This window comes from Vipera ursinii (genome assembly GCF_947247035.1).
Source record: "Vipera ursinii genome assembly, chromosome: 1".
Taxonomy (NCBI): domain Eukaryota; kingdom Metazoa; phylum Chordata; class Lepidosauria; order Squamata; family Viperidae; genus Vipera; species Vipera ursinii.
Window position 1 is genome coordinate 36,312,803 of NC_139512.1, and position 20,020 is coordinate 36,332,822.

At 41.5% G+C, this 20,020-nt stretch overlaps 1 protein-coding gene across 7 annotated transcripts in view; it reads right to left on the bottom strand.

Moving 5' to 3' along the window:
* EVL (Enah/Vasp-like) overlaps positions 1–20,020 on the bottom strand; it is a 168,910-nt gene that overhangs the window by 105,347 nt on the left and 43,543 nt on the right. Inside the window, exon 2 of one of the 7 annotated variants that reach the window (XM_083349067.1) lies at positions 18,334–18,435. The exons of the other annotated variants lie outside the window; for them this stretch is intronic. The gene's annotated coding sequence lies outside the window, so the exon portion shown is untranslated. The remainder of the gene's footprint in view (positions 1–18,333; positions 18,436–20,020) is intronic. 7 annotated transcript variants of the gene reach the window in all.

Below are 20,020 nucleotides of genomic sequence, written 5' to 3' on the forward strand. Positions count from 1 at the left end.
TTACTGAAAATAAAGACAGTATGGGATCCAGTGAATGCATTATTTTAAATCAATTGTTCTGGATTTATACTCTATTCTAATAATGGGTTTATATTTGTTCTTTAGTATCAAAAGTTTCAAACAATACCATAGTCTGCTTTAAAAAAACATATTTGCCACCATATCCTCCTACACATGTCTTTACACAGATTTACAGGTTTTATTTTGCATGTGCTAGACTAGAGCACCAGAAACAGTGATGCTACATCATTTGGCAGAACTGAAACATTGTATATTTCTGAAAAAGTTCAACACCCTTTGCTTGTATGCAAAAATGCAAAAGCCTTAAACTCTATAAAGTTGTACTTATCAATACAATGACATTCATCGAACTTGAGATTTTTAAGATACCCTTTTTTGTATACATTTAGACTTGTTCAAAATGTAAATACATTATATTAACTACCATGTCAGTTATGAGATACAAGGAACCTAGGAAATAGTTAAAAAAGTTTAAGCTTACTGACCAAAAATCTAAAAGCAGCTGTCACACTTTTATGCCAAGTTAAGTGTGTGATAACTGATGGAAGTTTCAATTTGCTTTGCTTTGTTTCTTTACTTGTAACTTGTGACTTGTTAGGGAACAATGGGTTGGATGGAATCAAGCATGCAGTTGAGAACAAAAAATCTTGCAGTTTGCAACTTTTACAGGGTTTTTTTTCAGAATGTAATGTTACACACACACACACACACACAGGGGGAGAGAGAGAGAGAGAGAGAGAGAGAGAGCGAGAGAGAGAGAGAGAGAGAGAGAGAGAGAGAGAGAGAGAGAGAGAGAGAGAGAGAGAGCAGAAATCCATTCTTGATATATGAAACATTTTGTAAAAAAATCTTCAAATACAAATTTTTACACATGATATATACATAATCATATGCAGAGCTGTAACTTCAGATAATAGATACTTGATCTAGGAATCAGACATTTTGATACAGGTAGTCCTCAACTTTCAACAATTGGGACTGAAATCTTGATCACTGAGTGAGGTGACTGTTAAGTGAGACACCCATGCGGCTGTTTTGCTCCAAGTCTGCAATCCTGGTACTACTAGTTGCAATTAATTGATATCCTGAGATGTTAAGTGGATAGACCAAAAAGCCACCTGCTGAAGGATAGCCTCCCTGCAGAGCTGAAATCGTCCTGGCAGGCAGCTATTAAAGAGCAAAAGGGCTGCCTGCTAAAGGAGTTCAGCTCTGTGTGAAGCTGTAATCCTCCTGGCAGACAGCCTTTTCACTTTCAAATGTTCCTTCCAAAGGATTTCAGTTCTCCTCCTTGCACACAGGGGAAATCCTTCAAGGGCTGCAGGAACAGAACTGAAATTTCAGGATTTCAGTTCTATTCCTGTAGTCCCATGAAAGGGTTTAGTTCCCTTCCTTCCACTTGCATTGGGAAACCATTCACTTACTTTCCATTGGGAAAGCCAGCAGAAAATATTCCAAATGGTAATCACATGATCGCAGATTTCTTGGCAACTGTCTGTAAATGCAACTGGTTGCATTTACTGGTTGCCAACCTCCTGAAATGTGATCATGTGACTATTGTTTTATGAATGTGTGCGCAACATTTTATAACAGCCAAGATTGTCATAATTGACCAGTCATTAAATGACCAGTTGTAAATCAAGGACTACTTGAATTCCAGTTAGGATGCCAAGAATCCTGAACAAAACCAACACACCCTATTAAAGACAGTCCTTTAGAGTTTAGACTGTTACTGATAAATTTAACAGAAGGATTCAATACTGATTATTTGTTCTGTTGTATTATATTGTTCCATGTCTTGCTACATGCAGAGTCCAAGCATGAATAGATCTGTAATGGCAGGGAAATGTAATATCATATTCAAACATATTTAAAACTTTAATATTCATTTATATTAGAATATCTGACAACATTTTAACACAACAGTTCACTTGCTAGGCTTGCCACCTGCTCTATTTCAAGTAAAATTTATTTAGTCCTATGATTTAGTGTTTATTTGCAAATGCAAATCCTTTCTTAATTTAGATTCTAGTGAGGAGAAAACAAAGATGCTGACAGCAATTATAATAATTTTTGCATGCCCTAAAAAACTGCAACCATAAATATGTTCTAAGGAAGAGACTTATGAAAGAAGCTAGCACCAGATGATTGATATTATAATCTGATCCTAGTTGACTCCTGCAAGTCCCTTGGACTGCAAGGCAATCAAACCGGTCAGTCCTAGAGGAGATCAACCCTGACTGCTCTTTAGAAGGCCAGATCCTGAAGTTGAAACTCAAATACTTTGGCCATCTAATGAGAAGGAAGGACTCACTGGAGAAGAGCCTAATGCTGGGAAAGATTGAGGGCAAGAGAAGAAAGGGACGACAGAGAATGAGGTGGCTAGATGGAGTCACTGAAGCAGTAGGCGTGAGCTTAAATGGACTCCAGAAGATGGTAGAGGACAGGAAGGCCTGGAGGAACGTTGTCCATGGGGTTGCGATTGGTCAGATATGACTTCGCAGCTAACAACAACAAGTTGGGTAGTCTAGAACAGGGGTATCAAACTGCCGGCCCACGGGCCGGCTGCATCATGGTGAAACCATGCCCTCCCAATTGCCAGCAATGGAAAAAAAGTCACGACACGTCACATGACATTGCAAGTTTGACACCTCTCCTCTAGAACACAGCTATGTAGTTGTGTTGCATTAATGAGCCACAAGTAAATAACAGAAAAGAGAAGAGCCTTGGTGGAGCAGTGGACTAATAATAATAAACCTTTATTGTCAAAGTAAAAACATGTGTACATTGAGATTAGCGGAGCCTCCCTCCATGCTCTCTCCCCCCAACACACAGTGACAACAAACCCTCCATCCTACCACACCATGTGAACCAACTACACCACACACCGGCCTCCCAAGTCAATTCTGCATAAATTCACAGAGATTATGTCCCATTTAAAAGCCCAACAGCCCACGGATAAAAGCTATTTTTCAGCCTGTTGGTACGGCTGGCTATATTCCTATATCTCCTACCGGATGGTAGGAGAGTAAAGAGATACCGTCCAGGGTGTGAGTCATCCCTGAGAATCTTCCTCACTCTTCCAAGGCAACGAGCCCTGGCGATGTCATCCAGTGGTGTTAGGGAACAGCCCACAATGTCTTGTGCTGTGCTCACTAACCTTTGTAATACTTTCCTGTCCACGGCTGTCAGACCAGCATACCAAACCAAAATACCATACAAGAGGACGCTCTCTATAGTAGACCGGTAAAAGAGGGTCATTAGCCTCCTTAAGTAACACCAGCTGCCTGCAATTAGTGCAGGTTCGAGTCCCACCAGGCTCAAGGTTGACTCAGCCTTCCATCCTTCCGAGGTAAGTAAAATGAGGACCCAGATTGGTGGGGGCAATAAGCTGACTTTGTAATAATGCCGCTGGGGGGGGGGCGAAAGCTCTAATAAGCAGGCATATACATAGAATGAAGGCTATTGCTAAGCACATTGATTTGTGCTTTAGATTGTAAGCTGCCCTGAGTCTTCGGAGAAGGGCGGGATATAAATGGGATTTAAAAAAAAGGAAAAAGCTGTGCAACCAGAACAATGTCTTCATGACTGGGGCACACCTCCATTTCTTCTCCAGAGTCCCAGCAACCTGTGATGTTACAGCACCTCCCTTTTTGCAACCTGAAGTCTTGCCTATGAGATGTGTGCCATGAAAGGGAAAAGGTTGAAAACCACTGCTCTAGAACATTTAGAATATTCTAAGTACCATCACTGAAAATTTTCAAGAAAGGACTGGGTTTTGTCTGTAATGATATAAGATCTCCTGCCCTGGGCAGGGGAGTGGATTAGAAGACGTCCAAGATTCCTTCCAGCCCTATGATTCTATAGAATACGGTACATCATATTGGCAAATACTTATTTCTGAAAGCTGTTAACTGTCCCTGTATTCATATGGCATTTTTATATACTCTCCTTTCAAACAATCAATTTTAGTTTCCATAGGATTAGCTCGATTGCAAAGTGCTTTCATAATTTCTCATATTGTTAATGAAATTGCTCTTACATTTTCTCTGAATGTTACATGACTTGAAAACTATATCAGTCGGATGCAAACAGAGTGACTGGTTTCCCAAATGATAGGAAAGCAGAGGATAGTCTGGGTATTTTTCCCATCACTTTTTCAAATAGATGTATATATGTTTTAACAGTGGTAGGAAGAAGCACAATTTCTAGGGATAAGCAAAAATAGATTTATAAAGCTTTTCATAATTTCATATTTTTAATTAGGTGCATACAAATTTGCTAAAGTGACCTCTTGTTCATAAATCAAGCCTTGAATTGTAAGAAATCTTCCCATATCATTCCTTTTTATGGCTTTTATGTACCCAATACAAATCAAAGAGAATTTTATAATAGGGTATATAAAGAAATAGAAGAAATAAAAAAGGTTATGTGATAATGGCAGGTGATTATAATATGGTTATGGATATAGGAACTGATAAATCTAATCCATCAAAAGCAGAAATAAAGTATGAGAATACAGATTTAAGAAAATTTATTAATAGAAATAGATTAAAAGATGTTTGGAGAGAATTACATGGCAATCAAAGGAGTTATAGATATTTTTCTATTAGACATAAAATGTTAGAAGAATAGATTATATATTTGTAACATTGGAAATATCTAAAATAATGAAAGCAGAGATAAAAATAATTAAAATATCAGATCATGCAATGGTAACTGTTAAGTTCGGAATGACGAGCGTTGACAGTGAGGTTGAACAAGAGAACGTTTATTGAATGCACATGGGTCGACTGGCTAACAGCCGTTAAGTCCCGTATTAAATACTCAGGTGCCTTTAAACAGTAACCAATCCCCGGCCCAGAATCTCCCGCCGAGAATACAACAACCAATAACTGCACCCAGGTTTCCCGCTTCAGGAAAACCACTCCCATTTAACTACTGACACAACACCCCTTCCCCCCCAGATAAATGTTATTTATTGACATAGTCCTTTAAATAACTAGGTGGCTTATGAACCCTGGCTGGGTGTCTGCTAGCCATGCTAACAACAGGTGAGCCAACTGCTTTGCTATTTGTTACTGGCCCGGTTGTTTGTGGCGGTGACTCAGGTGATGCAGTACTTGTGGATTGTGGGGGTTCTCTTAGAGGTCCTGGGGATTCGGTTGGGCTGCCCAGGGGGAATAGTTCCATTTCTGCTGGGCTACTCTGGGGAATTACTTCTGCTGCCCTGATTTGTGTTCCGACCCCCTCCCCACCTGGTGTTGCACTTAACTGGTCGTGTCTGAATGCATTGTCAAGTGTAGAGACATTCTTTCCATTATTGGCCTGCACAATTTCAGGGGACCTTTTCCTTAACTGATCGATGTGCCTCCTGATCAGCTGATTCCCTTCCCCTCAATAATGTACGATAACGGCCCCGTTTTGTCAATGACGACCCCTTGTGACCATTTGTCCCCCTGTCCATAGTTCCTTGCCCAAACTAAGTCACCAATATTGAGAGACCGGGTCGGAATGTCCAGTTCAGGTTCCACAGGTAGTCTGTCGGGGTGTAGTCTGTCCAATTTAGTGGTTAAACGTCTGCCCCACCTCATTTCAGCTGGGCTTTTCCCTGTGGCCGTGCAAGGTGTTGTATGTTGGGCCAACAGGAATTGGGCCAGTCTCTGATGCCAGTTGCTGTGGATGATTCTTTTTAAGGCGTCTTTGGTTGTCCTGACGTTTCGTTCAGCCAATCCGTTGGAGGAGGGGTGGAAAGGTGCCGACGTCGCATGCCTAATCCAGTTGGCCTTGAGGAAATCCTGAAATTCATTGGATGTGAATTGGGGCCCATTGTCAGAAACAATCACGTCAGGTAACCCATGGGTGGCAAAGAGTCCCTGCAAGACCTGTATGGTTTTGGCTGAAGTCATGGACTTTACAGGTACGACCTCCAACCACCGGGAGTAGCTATCCACAACAACTAGGAATGTGAGACCCTGGAACGGGCCTGCAAAATCAATATGAATGCGAGACCAAGGATTCCTAGCCACCTCCCACTTATGAACAGGTGTGTGTGTTTGTTCTGGCCTAGACTGCTGACACTGATAGCACCCGGCTACTCTGTCCTCGATTGCTGTGTCTAACCCCGGCCACCATAAATGACTCCTCGCAAGAGCTTTCATACGAACAATTCCGGGGTGCCCCTCATGTAATTCCCCAATTACTGCGTTCCTATGACCCTCTGGAATGACAACCCTATTTCCCCACAGTATACATCCCAGGTGTGATGACAATTCATCCTTCCTTCTGAAGTAGGGTGTGAATTTGGGGTCAGGAGTTTTGTTAGGCCAACCCCCTTGTACCCACGCTGCTATTCTACTAAGGATGTGGTCTTTTTTAGTGGCTGCTGCAATGTCCTTGGCTGTCAGTGGGCACTCTGAGAGTTCCTGTAGAGACAGGATTTGGCCCACAGGTGCTGGGTCAATGCCAGTATCTGCTAGGGGTAATCTGCTAAGGGCATCTGCATGCCCCATCTCTTTTCCAGGCCTGTGTTTGATAGAGAACGTGTATGCTGAAAGGAAAATAGACCATCTAAGCATCCTAGGGGAGATGATTTGGGGTGTCTGTTTGTCTGTGGTGAATAACCCCAGCAGGAGTTTATGGTCTGTGTATATTGTGAAGTTCCTACCGTACAGGTAATCGTGGAACTTTTTTACTCCTGCCACTATGGCCAATGCTTCTCTATTTGTGCATAATTCCGTTCAGCTTTAGTTAGGGTCCTGGAATAGTAAGCAATAGGCCTCTGTTGACCTTGGTCATCCATGTGGCTTATGACTGCCCCTACTCCATATGGAGAGGCGTCACACGCAAGGTAAATTGGCTTATTTTCAATGAAGTGTGTAACCGTGGAATTGCTGGACAAAATGTCTTTTAATGTTTGGAAGCTGATTTTGTGCTTTTCCTGCCACAGCCAAGGGGTCTTCCTGTCTAACAGCCTGTGTAAGGGTTCAGCAATAGCTGCTTTGTGAGGCAAGAAGGTATGGTAGAAATTTATTAATCCTAGAAAGACTTGTAGTTCCGCCTTATTTTTGGGTTCAGGTGCTAATTTAATTGCTTTGATTTTCCCTTCAGTGGGGTGTATACCCTGAGCATCAATTCTGAATCCTAAAAATTCAGTTGATTTTACGCCTATACAACACTTGTCCCTTTTTAGCTTAAGCCCAGCATTCCTGAATTTCCCCAGTACCTGTTCCAGCCTGTCAGCTAAGATCTCCTCAGTTTTTCCAGCGATTAGGACATCATCGAAGTAAGGGCATACACCTGGTATGCCCTTAAAGGTCCTCTCCATCACCTCCTGGAAGATGCCTGGAGCTGCAGCAATGCCGAATTGAAGTCTGTGAACGCGGAACGCCCCCTTGTGGGTAACTATCGTTTGAGCCTCGGCGGCTTCCTTAGACACAGTGAGTTGCAAGTACGCCTGCGCCAAGTCAAGCTTGGCGAAAATGGCGCCGTCCTGGATCGTCGCGAGGACCTGTTTTACCGTCGGGACCGGGTAAGCATGTTTTTTCATTGCTAAGTTAAGGGTAGCTTTATAATCGGCACAAATCCTCACATCCCCGTTCGGTTTGAGGGGTGTGACGATTGGTGTCTCCCAAAGGCCTCCCTCTACGGGTTCCAGCACGCCCTGGCCTACTAGCTTATCTAGTTCGGCCTCGATTTTTTGTTTAAGGGCGCAAGGCACCCTCCGGGCCTTAAGCCTAATGGGCTTCACCGCTGGGTCTAAATTAAAAGTAATGGGGGGTCCTTTGTATCTCCCTAACGACCCATCGAACACGTCTGTGAATTCATCGCAGACAGACTTAAGGGTCTTACTATTAATTGTGTTAATTCCCCCTACCCAGGGCCGGGAACCAATTGAGGCCTACTAGGCTGGTTCTCTGGCCTTCGGTAACTAAAAGGTCTAAAAATCCACTGAACCCCTTGTAATTTACTTCGACTGTGGCCTTGCCTTTTAATTCTATGGGGGTTTTTTGGAAGTCAGCTAACTGAAGTTTAGTGGGTTTTAGGGGAATTTTACGGCCGCTTTTGTTTTCGATGTATCTATGGGTGTCACTGGAAATTATAGATACTGAGGGGTCTTTGTTGTGCTGGAGGTTGCTGTTTTCTCCCTTGGTCGGGTCCGTCGGAGCGTAAGGGTCTCGCCGCCATCTTCCCGAACCTTCGGGCGATTTCCGCAACGTCGGCTTCCCACTGGTAGTCCACCTCCCCACCGTCCACATGGCTCTCAAGGTTGATTTCTGTCGAGGCGGCCATGCTGTTGTAGGGGGGGTCGCGTCTGCCTGTAGACTCGTACGTGAGTAGTTCGTCTAAGACTTCTTGTAGGGTTCCAGTGGTTTTTGCGATTATGCAGTTTTGTAAATGTTCATCTCGCAGCCCCAAAACTACTCGGTCGTGGATTCGAATCTCGAGGTTGTCATATTTACAGCGCAGGGCCGCTTCTCTAACCGCCGCCACAAACTGCGTAATTGACTCGCCGGGTCGTTGGTTCCGCTTTTCGAATATCCTCCGCCAAAATAATTCGGACCTCTTTGGAGTAAAATGGACCCTTAACTTGGCCAACAGGTCGGCGTACGCCATGCTGGAGACCGGCAAGGGCTGGCACAGGCCGACGGCAACCCGGTAAACCGGTGTGCCGCTAATGGTGAGAAGGGCCGACGCTTTCTTCCGGTCTTCCGTTATGCCATTGACCAGCATAAACCCCTCGACCTGGCCGACGTACTCTTCCCAGTCTTCGGGGTAATTCGGGTCGAACTCCTTCAGGGAACCGACTTGCGCCATTTCGCAGTTTCCGCCGCAGCAGTGGGTTTGGTTGACTGTGATTCAAAATTCCCACTTTCCGTGCAGCTGGCTTCCGCCGCTCCTTCACTGTTCCGTCGTCGATCCCATCCTCGTCGCCACTGTTAAGTTCGGAATGACGAGCGTTGACAGTGAGGTTGAACAAGAGAACGTTTATTGAATGCACATGGGTCGACTGGCTAACAGCTGTTAAGTCCCGTATTAAATACTCAGGTGCCTTTAAACAGTAACCAATCCCCGGCCCAGAATCTCCCGCCGAGAATACAACAACCAATAACTGCACCCAGGTTTCCCGCTTCAGGAAAACCACTCCCATTTAACTACTGACACAACAGTAACTATGGAAATGGAAGTAGATTGTGATTATAAACAGGTAAGTAGATGAAGAATAGATTCAAGGATTTTTAAAAATAAAGAGATTTTAGAGAAAATGGAAAGAGAATTAAAACATATATGGATTATAAATGAAGAAGGAGGTAGTAATAGAGGTGTAATATGGGATGCAATGAAAGCAGTGGTAAGAGGTTTAGGGATAAAATATTCTTATAATATAAAAAAACAAAAGAGAAACATCTAAAAAGGTTGGAGGAGGAAATTAAAGAGCTAGAGAATAAATATATAGAAAGTAGAGAGAATAGGACTATGTTAGAATTATCAGCTAAAAGAAAAGAGTTGCAAAATATTGAGTTAGAACAGTTTCAAAGAAATCTAATTTATTTTAATAGGGAATTTTATGAAAATAGTAATAAAAATTCTAGAATGTTGGCTAGAGCCACACAAGTTAAAGAGGCAAAAAGCCTGATTGGAGCAATGAAGAACAAAAAGGGAGAAAGATGTAACATAAGGCTTTTTTTCTCATAGAATGCTAAGAACGGAGTTCCAGCACCTTTTTTGGATGGAACCTTGTAGGGTTGGCAAGGCGGGTTGTATGACGTGTGAGTTCCGGCACCTTTTTCTTTTACAAAAAAAGCACTGTAGTAACATGATGAGAGAAAAACTGTTGATATTTCAGAAGTTTTTTTGAAAAGTTATATAAGGGAAAAGAAATAAATTTGAATGAAAGTCAGTCATATATAGAAAAGAATTTAAACTGTAAAATTTGAGAATATGATAAAGAAATAATAGAATCACAAATAGAAGAGGAGATACTGGAAGTTATTAATAAATTGAAAATAGGTAAAGCACCAGTGTTAGATGGACTAGGCGCAGAATATTATAAAAATTTTGAAGAATTATTGGTGCCGAAGATGAGTTTAATGTTTAATAAAATAATGGAAGGGGAAATTATTCCAAGTTCCTGGAAGCAATCTCTGATAGTATTGATAGCGAAACCTAATAAAGATCTTACAAACCCAGGATCATATAGACTAATATCCCTTATTAATCAGGATGCTAAGACTTTTATAGCAATATTGACAAATACTGTAGATTGAATACATTTATAGAGAATTATATTAAAAATAATCAGTGTGGATTTATAAGAGGCCGACAAATGTCAGATGTAGTAAAAAGGGTATTAAATTTAGGCTATTACATAAAGAATAAAAAATTAAAGCCTGGTTTATTAGCATTAGACATTTTTAAGGCCTTTGATTGTGTGGAATGGCCTACACTGAAAATATTAATAGAGGAATTAGGCTTTGGAAAATTTTTTTAGAAAGGTGATAAATCAACTATACTCAGAGAATAAGGCAAGAATAGTCATAAATGATGGTGTTACAGAGACAATAACCTTAAGCTGGGGAACGAGACAGGGTTGCCCCTTATCCCCAGTTCTATTTGTATTATTGATGGAGGTTTTGGCAAATGAAATTAGGAAAGATTCACTGGTTGAAGGAATTGGTGTATGTAAGAAAACAAAAATAAATTTATTTGCAGATGATACATTACTAATATTTCAAAATCCCTTAGCTACTATAGAAAGGGTATATTCACATTTGAATGAATTTGGGAAATATAGTAGATTGCAAATAAATTGGGAAAAATCAGAAATAATGTTATATAACTAAAGAAGAAATGGATGTATTGAAAGAAAAATATAAATTAAAAATAGTAGATAGTATCATATATTTAGGTATTGACACCCCAAAAAATATTCAAGAATTGAAGATAAATTATGAAAAGTTAAAGAAAGATATAAAAGATAAAATGGATAAATATGGAAAAGTAAAATTAACATGGTTCGGAAGAATTGCAGCAATAAAAATGAAAGTTTTACCAAAAATTATTTTTTTTTGATAATCCCAATTAAGTTTTTAGATCAAGAATTAAAGGAAATACAGAGATTGCTGGAGGTGTATTGTAATGGAGTAAAGACAGCAAGAATAAATAAAGCTTTATGGTATGAACCATTAAAAAAAGGTGGGCTGGGTCTTCCAAATGTTAGAAATTATAGGGTTAGGGTATTATAGGGTAGCTAATCAATTAAGGATGGTCCCAGATATTATAGCAGATAGAGATTTTTTATGAAGCGATATAAAATTGAAGGAATTAAGGGAAATAGGCGATCCTATAGAAACATATTGGTTTTAAAAAGATATTAAAAATTGTTAAGAGAATTCAAATTTCCTTTTTAAAAAACTTGATAGAATTATGGGATAAATGGAGATATTGGTTAATGCCAGGAATTTCTCCATTAACACTGGTAGTAGAAATGGAGAAATTCCCTAAGATTGAACTGAAAGACTAGATTAGTAAATTTAAAAAAAATCAGATATATAAATGGGAAGACTAGAAGAACAAGATAAAGAATATAATGCAATTAAAGAATGTTTTATCAGATACTAAATTAAATTGGTTGAATTTAATACAGTTAGAGAAATGGATAAAAATGGAAGAAAAATTCAAGGTGAAAGATAGTTAACAAAATTTGAAATGATTATAAAAGAAAGTAAGGAAAAGGAAGAATATATAGATAAGAACTGGGAAAATATACAGAATATTAACGCAATTGGGCAGGTTCAGAGCCAGCAAGAATCTGCCTGCCTGTATGGAGCACTAACTCCTCTACCCATCAAAGTGGTTACCTATTTATCTACTCACACAGAACATGCTTTCAAACTGTTAGGTGGACGGAAGCTGAGGCAAGTGATGGGAACTCAGTCCACCATTCAGTGCTAGGACTTGAACCACTGGAACAGAGATCAACTCCAACATCATTAAGCCACTGAGCCATTGCACCTCTTGCTACAACAATAATAAAGATACAAAGCCACCAGTGACAGAGAAAACAAAATAAAGAACAGAAGTTTTGAAAACAAGTTAAAAGAGCATCAGGGTCACATATGATAGTGTAGGTAATATGCGATAAGACTTTACAACAGGGGTCTTCAAACTTGGTCCTTTTATGACTTGTGGACTTCAACTCCCAGAATTCCTCAGACAGCATGCCTGGCTGAGGAAGTCTGGGAGTTGAAGTCCACAAGTCATAAAAGGGCCAAGTTTGAAGACCCCTGCTTTACAACAACCATGAGGCATTACTCAACACTGCAGTAAGAAGTGAATGAAGGCAATATTAGGTGGGAAGGATGACTTTACTACCTCAAGACAGCATGAACAAAGAACCATTCAGGAACCAACCAACACCACTAAAACAATAAATCAGAATTGGGCACAAAGAACCAAACAGAAACAGCACTCACGAACCTGCATCAATCAGAAACCAACTCAGTTAGAGATCAATCAGTAGTCAGGTCATGAGAGTACAGGTAGTTCTCAGTCAATGAATGACAGGTTGTTTTACTATAGTTTGAAGTTACAACAGACTCAAAAAATAGTTATTTATAACTTGTCCTCAAAGTTATGGTTGCTGCACACACATACTACATACCATGAGCATAGGATCATATTTTGGACTTTTCGCAAATGGCTTGCATTTACAATTGGCAAAAATGGCAAAAAGTGATGTTCATATTCTGGATTTACTTAATGATCATGTGGTTCATTTAATGATGTGATTTATTTAACAATCATGGTGATTCACTTAATGACTGCAATGACTTAGAACCAAATTTCCAGCCTCAATTGTGGTTGTAAGCCAAAGACTACTTGTATAAAGACAAAAACCCAATCAGTCCCTGCTGAGTTGCTTCTGGTCTGCATAACAGACCACCTTGCTTCTGAAAATGCCAGCCGCAGTGGCATTTGGTGAAATATGAAGACATCTGTTGCTAAACCACAATGTCTAAACCCTGAAGGTCAATAAGAAATTTGTTTTAGAGTCTTATTTCTTTTACTCTCTCTCTCTCCCTGACTGATTCAGCTTTTTTCAGTATGTCCACTTCTGAGCCCATTTGTAGCCTTGGCAGGCAAATGGAAAGATAGAATGCTATGCTTTTAGTTTGTCATTTAAGTAAATCGTCTTATTTCACACCATTAAGGTTTCTTTAATTTTCAGGGGCATCCTTAGGCATGCAGCAGATGCTCTAAAATCTGTGCTTGCTTAGCAAAGGCCCCAACAGTTACGTAATTTGCTATTTAATCACAAAGATTGAAAATACAGTAGTCCTTGATTTATAACAGCTCGATTAGTAACCATTCAAAGATACAAAGGCACTGAAAAAGTGACAAGATTGTTTTTCACACTTATGACCATTGCAGCATCTCGATCATCATGGATTCAAAATTCAGACTCTTGGCAACTGACTTATGGTTACGATGGTTCTAGTGTCCCGTGGTCATGTGACCTTCTGACAAGCAAAATCAATGGGGAAGCCAAATTCAATTAACAACTGTGTTACTAATTTAACAACTTCAGTGATTCACTTAACAGAGTGGTAATGCAGTGTTTAGAATGCAGTATTGCAGACTAATTCAGCTCACTGCCAGGAGTTCGATTCTCACTATCTCAAGACTTAACTCAGCCTCCCATCCTTCCGAGGTTGGTAAATTGAGACTCAGATTGTTGGGGGCAATACGCTTCATATAAACCGCTTAGAGAGTGCTGTAAAGCACTATCAAGCGGTATATAAGTCTAAGTACTATTGCTATTGCTAACTGTGGCATGAAAGGTCGTAAAAAGAAATTCATGTTACCATTTTACATAGCAACAGAAATTTTGGGCTCAATTGTGGTGGTAAATTGAGGACTACCTGTATTTTTAAAGATGCAATAAATGGTTACTTTCAACAGGAGTTAACATAAATTTCCTATTTTGCCCTAATGCAATTGTTAACTATGCTAATTTCAATACTGATAAAATTCGTTATATTCACTATCCCATTTCAAGCTACATACAGTAGTCTCATGTAGAACATTACAGTAACTGCAAATTTGATAAATAAATCCTCAGTGTCTTGCCAAATAACAGATATGTTTAAATTTCAAGAACACAGATTTTAATTGGACATCAAAAAGAATGTCCTTATAGTGCAAGCTGATTAACGATGATACAAACGGTCCTGGAAGTTGGTGAACTCTCCTATGCTGGAAATCTTGAAACAGAGGCTATATGCTGAAATGTGTACTTGGAGAAGCAGTGTGTATGTGTGTATGTATGGGGGAAATCTTGGCAAAAGTACTGAGATTTCCCAGGGAGCAGGCAGTACATTCCAGAGAAAAGCCCAAATAAGAAACTCTGCAGTCCTGAAGTAGATGGGGGAGGAAGGAAGAGGTTCAGGGTAGTCACACACTAGTATATTTCAGGGTACATTTATTCAGTCAAAAATTTAGAGCTTTAGTCTGGCAAGAGTCTGTCTATTAGGTATAAGTAAATAAAAAATTGGACTCAATTGGATTTCATTTTGTCGTTTTGGGGTTTGATCCTGACATCAATCTTGCCAGACTCATACTCCCTAATAAAGGGGAGGAAAATTTGCAAGCATGGCTACAGTGCACCAATTACTCCACAGCAGCTTGCAGCAGTTACAGCACCAACAGCAGATGGATATGAAAATCATTAATTTACAAGCTGCTGTAATACATAGCCGCCCTGAGTCTTCGGAGAAGGGCGGGATATAAATGTAATAAAAATAAAAATAAAAATAAAATAATGTCCAGCAGCCTGCAGTTATTCCTGCAGCAGTGGTGCAGCCAATGCTTGTGTGCTCCCATAGAAGGATACCAGAGAAATATGGAGGAGCCATATACCAAATTTCTGGCTCAGTGTGAAATGTTGATTAACAGCAGACCACACCAGAGTGACTTTTTTATTAAGCTTACTGAAGGGGTCTGCAATAAAATGAATCACTCCAATGATAGAAGGCAATGACCTGATATTAGACAACTACCAAAACTTCATCAAGAGATTTACAGACTATCAGAAGGTGCAAGACAAAGGAGGTAAGCAACAATTTTTTCTTTCCCATCACAATAACCTTTGAATCAGAGTGCAAGGAAGCTATAGAAACTGTTATCAATTTTTTCAAACTTTATAGATCTAGAGATACCATATAGTTTGCAAATACCTACTGTAAAGCTATCAAGACCCATGGAAATGGAGAATATAAATGGCCAATCTTTAATGGCAGGCCTTGTTGTGCAGTATATGACTCTTCTGGAATTGGCTATTGACCATCACACAGAATTCTTGCCCTTTTATATAACAGTTTCCTTGCAAGTACTCATGGTACTTAACACTTCCTGACTGTGACTCGATAACCCATTGGTGGACTGGAAAACTGAGGCAATTTCCTTTCTCTCTCCAGATTACAAACACCATGTGGAACAAACTGTTACATTCTCTTTGGTGCCTCTAGAGAGCATCCAGGTGGGGTGGAAATGCCCACTAAGTATGCTGATTTTGCAGATGTTTTGGAGAGAAGGAAGCCACCAAATTTTTACCTCATAGGGAGTGTGATTGCACAACTGACCTGAAACCTGGAACAAACATTTCAGCCAAGAGACAATATCCTACTGTATGTCCAACAAGGAACTAAATATTTTAAAGGATCACTTAGAGGTGAATCTTAAAAAGGGATTTATCCGATTATCAACATCTCCAGCCTCTGCTCCAATCTTTTTCTGTCCAAAGAAACCAGACGCACAAGTACCTACCCCCCAGAGAACAAGCAAGGGATTCCCTTTTGTAGCATCTATACAGGGACAGGGATCAAACTTGCAATGTCACTTGATGTCGCGCAACGTATTGGAGCTTTTTCTCCATTGCCGGCAATGGGGTGAGCGCGGTTTTGGGATAACGCATCCGGCCCGTGTGGTAAGTACGTGGTGATTTATTTGGATGACATTTTAACACAGGGCTGTCAAACTCAATTTCATTGAGGGCCGCATCAGCATTGCAGTTGCCCTCGGGGGGCCGGCTGGGTGTGGCCAGAGTGGGCGTGGCCTAGTGGGTGGGCATGGCTGAAGTGCGTATGGCCTACTGGGTGGGAATGGCCAGCTCTACATCATTTGTGTCAAGGGTGCCTATGGGGGCCTGGGCAGGAGTGGGACAGATCTGAGGGTCTCTGGCAGAAGGAGATGGGACAAGGGAAGTGCCAAGGCATGGTCCACCGGAGGAGCCTCACTGTTCCTCTCAGGCCATGGGGGGCGACTGGACGGTGGCGCGGAGGTCAAATGCCTAACCCAGCCCTCAAGCACCCACGGCACTAAGCCCAGCCCCACTTCCCCAAGGGGGTGCCCAGCTGCATTTACCTCCTCCTCAAGGCTGCTGCTGCTGTGCTTGCTATCCTTAGCCAGGTTGCTCATGATGGGTACGAGGGCAAAATCAAGAGGGAGGCCCATTCCCTCTCCATGTGAGGAGACCTGGCTTTGTATCCAAAGCTTCCTTTTCAATAGGGAGACCCCCCAGCATAGGCCAGGAGGAGGGGGCAAGGGGATGGTGAAAGGACAGCAGCGCAGGACTAAGGTAGGACTTCCCTCAGACCTTCCCTCTCCTTCCTTCCTTCCAAAGAACAGAGTGGCGGGAAAATATTTGAGATGAGGGAGGGAGAAAAACAGGCAAGAAACACAGCTGGGGAAGTGTCATCCTTCATGAGGAATGAAGAAATGCACCATTGCCTGGAAATGGCCAGCACATGGCCCTCGCCTACTTCACATATCCGGCTTGGTGGGCTCTATGGGAGGGGATGCCATGAGCAGCATGAGAGTCGATGTTACCTGTGCAATGCTGCCCAGCACCTAGTCTGCCCGGTTTTGGCAGGTAGCGGTGTGCTCTACTCACAGTGCTGAGAGGCTGAGCCAGGTGGCATGAATCTGAAGAGAAGCACAATGCTGCCCAGGCCCTAGCCTGCCCAAAGTAGGCAGGGCCATGTGCTGGCCACTTCCAGGCAATGGTGCGTTTGTTCATTCCTCACAAAGGGTGATACCTCCCCAGCATGCGCCGAGGGGGCAGTGCCGACACGGCATGGGCCGGTCCCTCACTGTTTTCAGATGGCCTTGTGGAGCTAAGGCTGAATGTATTTCAGCATAGATGACCACCATGAAATTGTACATTGGCTCCTGGCCAGCCAGGGCCGGGGCCAAGACAGTGGGGGCCGTTCCCTTACTGTTTCCAGGATGGCTTCGCGGGCCACATGAAACCACTTCGCGGGCTGCATCCGGCCCCTGGGCCTTGTGTTTGACATGTCTGTTTTAACATATTCTGAGGATATAACCTCTCATGTTATGCATACCAGAAATGTTTTGCAGGGGTTGAGGGACAATAAGCTTTTTGCCAAGTTCGAAAAGTGTGCACCTGATCTGCAGCAGTTAGAGTATGCACATTATAGAATTTCCACAGAAGAGCTGCAGATGGATCCAGCTAAGGTATAAGCAGTTTTATCTGGACATACTCGCTGTGGAATTTTAAAAAATGCAGCAATTCCTGAGCTTTGCTAACTTTTTGTCAGGCATAAAGATTATGGACAATTTGTAAGTTTGCAGCACAGAAGATTTATTCAAACCTATACACAAGAATCTAGTTAACTAACGGTCAGCACTAAATGGGCAGTACATAAAGTTCAATGGAATTCAAGAGGGGGCATCTCCTGTGGCGATACAAGGACTCTAAACTGATAACAAGTTTAACTCTGCCCAGCAGTTCTGCTGTTCTCCTACGCTTTTATGGGAAGTTCATTCCTAATTTTGCAGACAAAGTTAAACCTCTTTCACAATTCTTAAAGCAAGGGAGGAAATTTGCTTGGATGACACACAAATAATTGCTATTCCAAGAATTAAAACAACTCTTTGCTTCCCAATCCCTACCAATCTTCTGCTACCCAGATGCCTCCCAATCTGGTCCTTTAGATGCCGCTATCAGACCTATGGTACTTCAGGCTATGAAAGTAGGGGAAGGGAGTTACCACCATGCATATTCTTTTCTCACAGGCTCTCAAATGCAGACAGAAAACTATGATATATTTAACAAGGAACTGCTGGCAATCAAAGCAGCTTTTCAGAAAAAGAGGCAATGGCTGGAAAGGGCACAATTTCCTATACAGGGTTGCACAGACCACAAGGAATTGGAACTGATGCAAAATTCAGTCTCATACTATCAGGCAAATCAGATGGAGTCTCGTTTTGACTTCTGTATAATTTATGTACCTGGTTCCTGAAGCATGCTACCAAATGCACTCTCACATAAACCAGAATACATCATGGCTCAGAAGCCTTCTTCCCATGCTGCTCTTTTACAACCTCGCAGCCCTGCAAGGATTACAAAAGGGAGAGGGTGGGGGAAGGACAACAAATTTAAAATCAAATTGCAAGAATCAAGAGAAAAATGGCTGCAGGAGCTGTATACAAGCCCCCAGAAGACCTCTGGGGCTCAACAAGGTACTGTACACCATTTTCAGCAGAGGTGGGCAACACTAGCCTAATGGTCACCTTTATGTTGCTATTCCTTTATGGGAGGAGGTGTTGCAGTATTGTCATGACAATGAAACAGCTGGGCATGAAAGAGTTTTTAAAACCCTCCACAGGATTCTTAAAGATTATTGATGACCAAAAATGGCTGTGGATATAAAAGGCTATGTTGCATTTTTCTATGTCTGCTGGCACTCAAAGCCAGTTGTGGGAAACAGCCTTTAAACACACCTACCCAGCTTGAGATACACTGTTAATGAACTTAATCATAGAATTACACCAGTGCAAGATTCTATGTCTATTTTGGTAATAGTAGATTGTTTCACCAAGATATTCACCATTTATACCGTGTAGGAGACTCCCAACTGCACAGACTATGGCACAGATCTTTTTAGACAAAATATTTAGACAGAGGAACAGAATGGCTCAGCAGTTAAAAGCTATTAAGCTTGTCAGCTGGAAAGCTGACAGCCTAGGTTTGAGACCTGAGCACCATGCAATGGGGTGAGCTCCTGTTATCTGCCCAGCTCCTGCCCACCTAGCAGTTTGAAAGCATGCAAATGCGAGTAGATAAATATGTACCACTTTGGTGAGAAGGTAGTGTTTCAAATGCCTTAGTGTACAGTCATACTAGCCACATGATCACAGAAATGTCTCCAGAAAACGCTGGTTCCCTCGACTAAGAAACAGAGATGAGCACTCCCCCTTAAGAGTCAGACATGATATAGAGGATATAGATGAATGGACATTCACATACCGGTAATAACACAGAGGAAGTCAATTCACTTTTGGATTTTGGAGAACTCTTTTCCAGTTATTAAAAGTACAGATTCATTTGTCTTCGGCCTAGTACCTTCCCACTAATGGAGCGGCAGAGAAAATTAGCCAGGTAGTGCAAAAGTATGTAAGATGTTACAGCACTTATAGCCAAGTTAACTGGCTGGCACTTTTCCCTGTAACAGAATTTGCATATAACAATTCTATGTACACTCATCAATTGGCACGTCAATATTTCAAACAATGTATGGAATCCACCCAAGGGTTTTATCAGCAACCACTCAGTAAAGATCTGTTCCTAGCACAGCACAGTTACTCAGGGAACAGCAAACAGCTCATGACCTATTAAAAGAACAATTGCTCTTGGCAAAAGCAGTGTACAAGAAGTAGCAGATGCCCATACACAAGAGGGGCCAGTGATTTCAAAGGTGAACATAATATGTCTTTCTACTACTTTGACCAGATCATCAGAGAAGATCAATTTTAATTTTGTGAGACCATTTACCACCATGCAATAGTAAACCCAATAGTCTTTCGCTTTCAACTACCACTTTTGATGAAAATGGCTAGACCTCCTGGCTAGACAAGGAAGTGCCTCCAAGTGCTCTGCGATCCCAGGATCACCCACTCCTACTCATGATTGTGGATG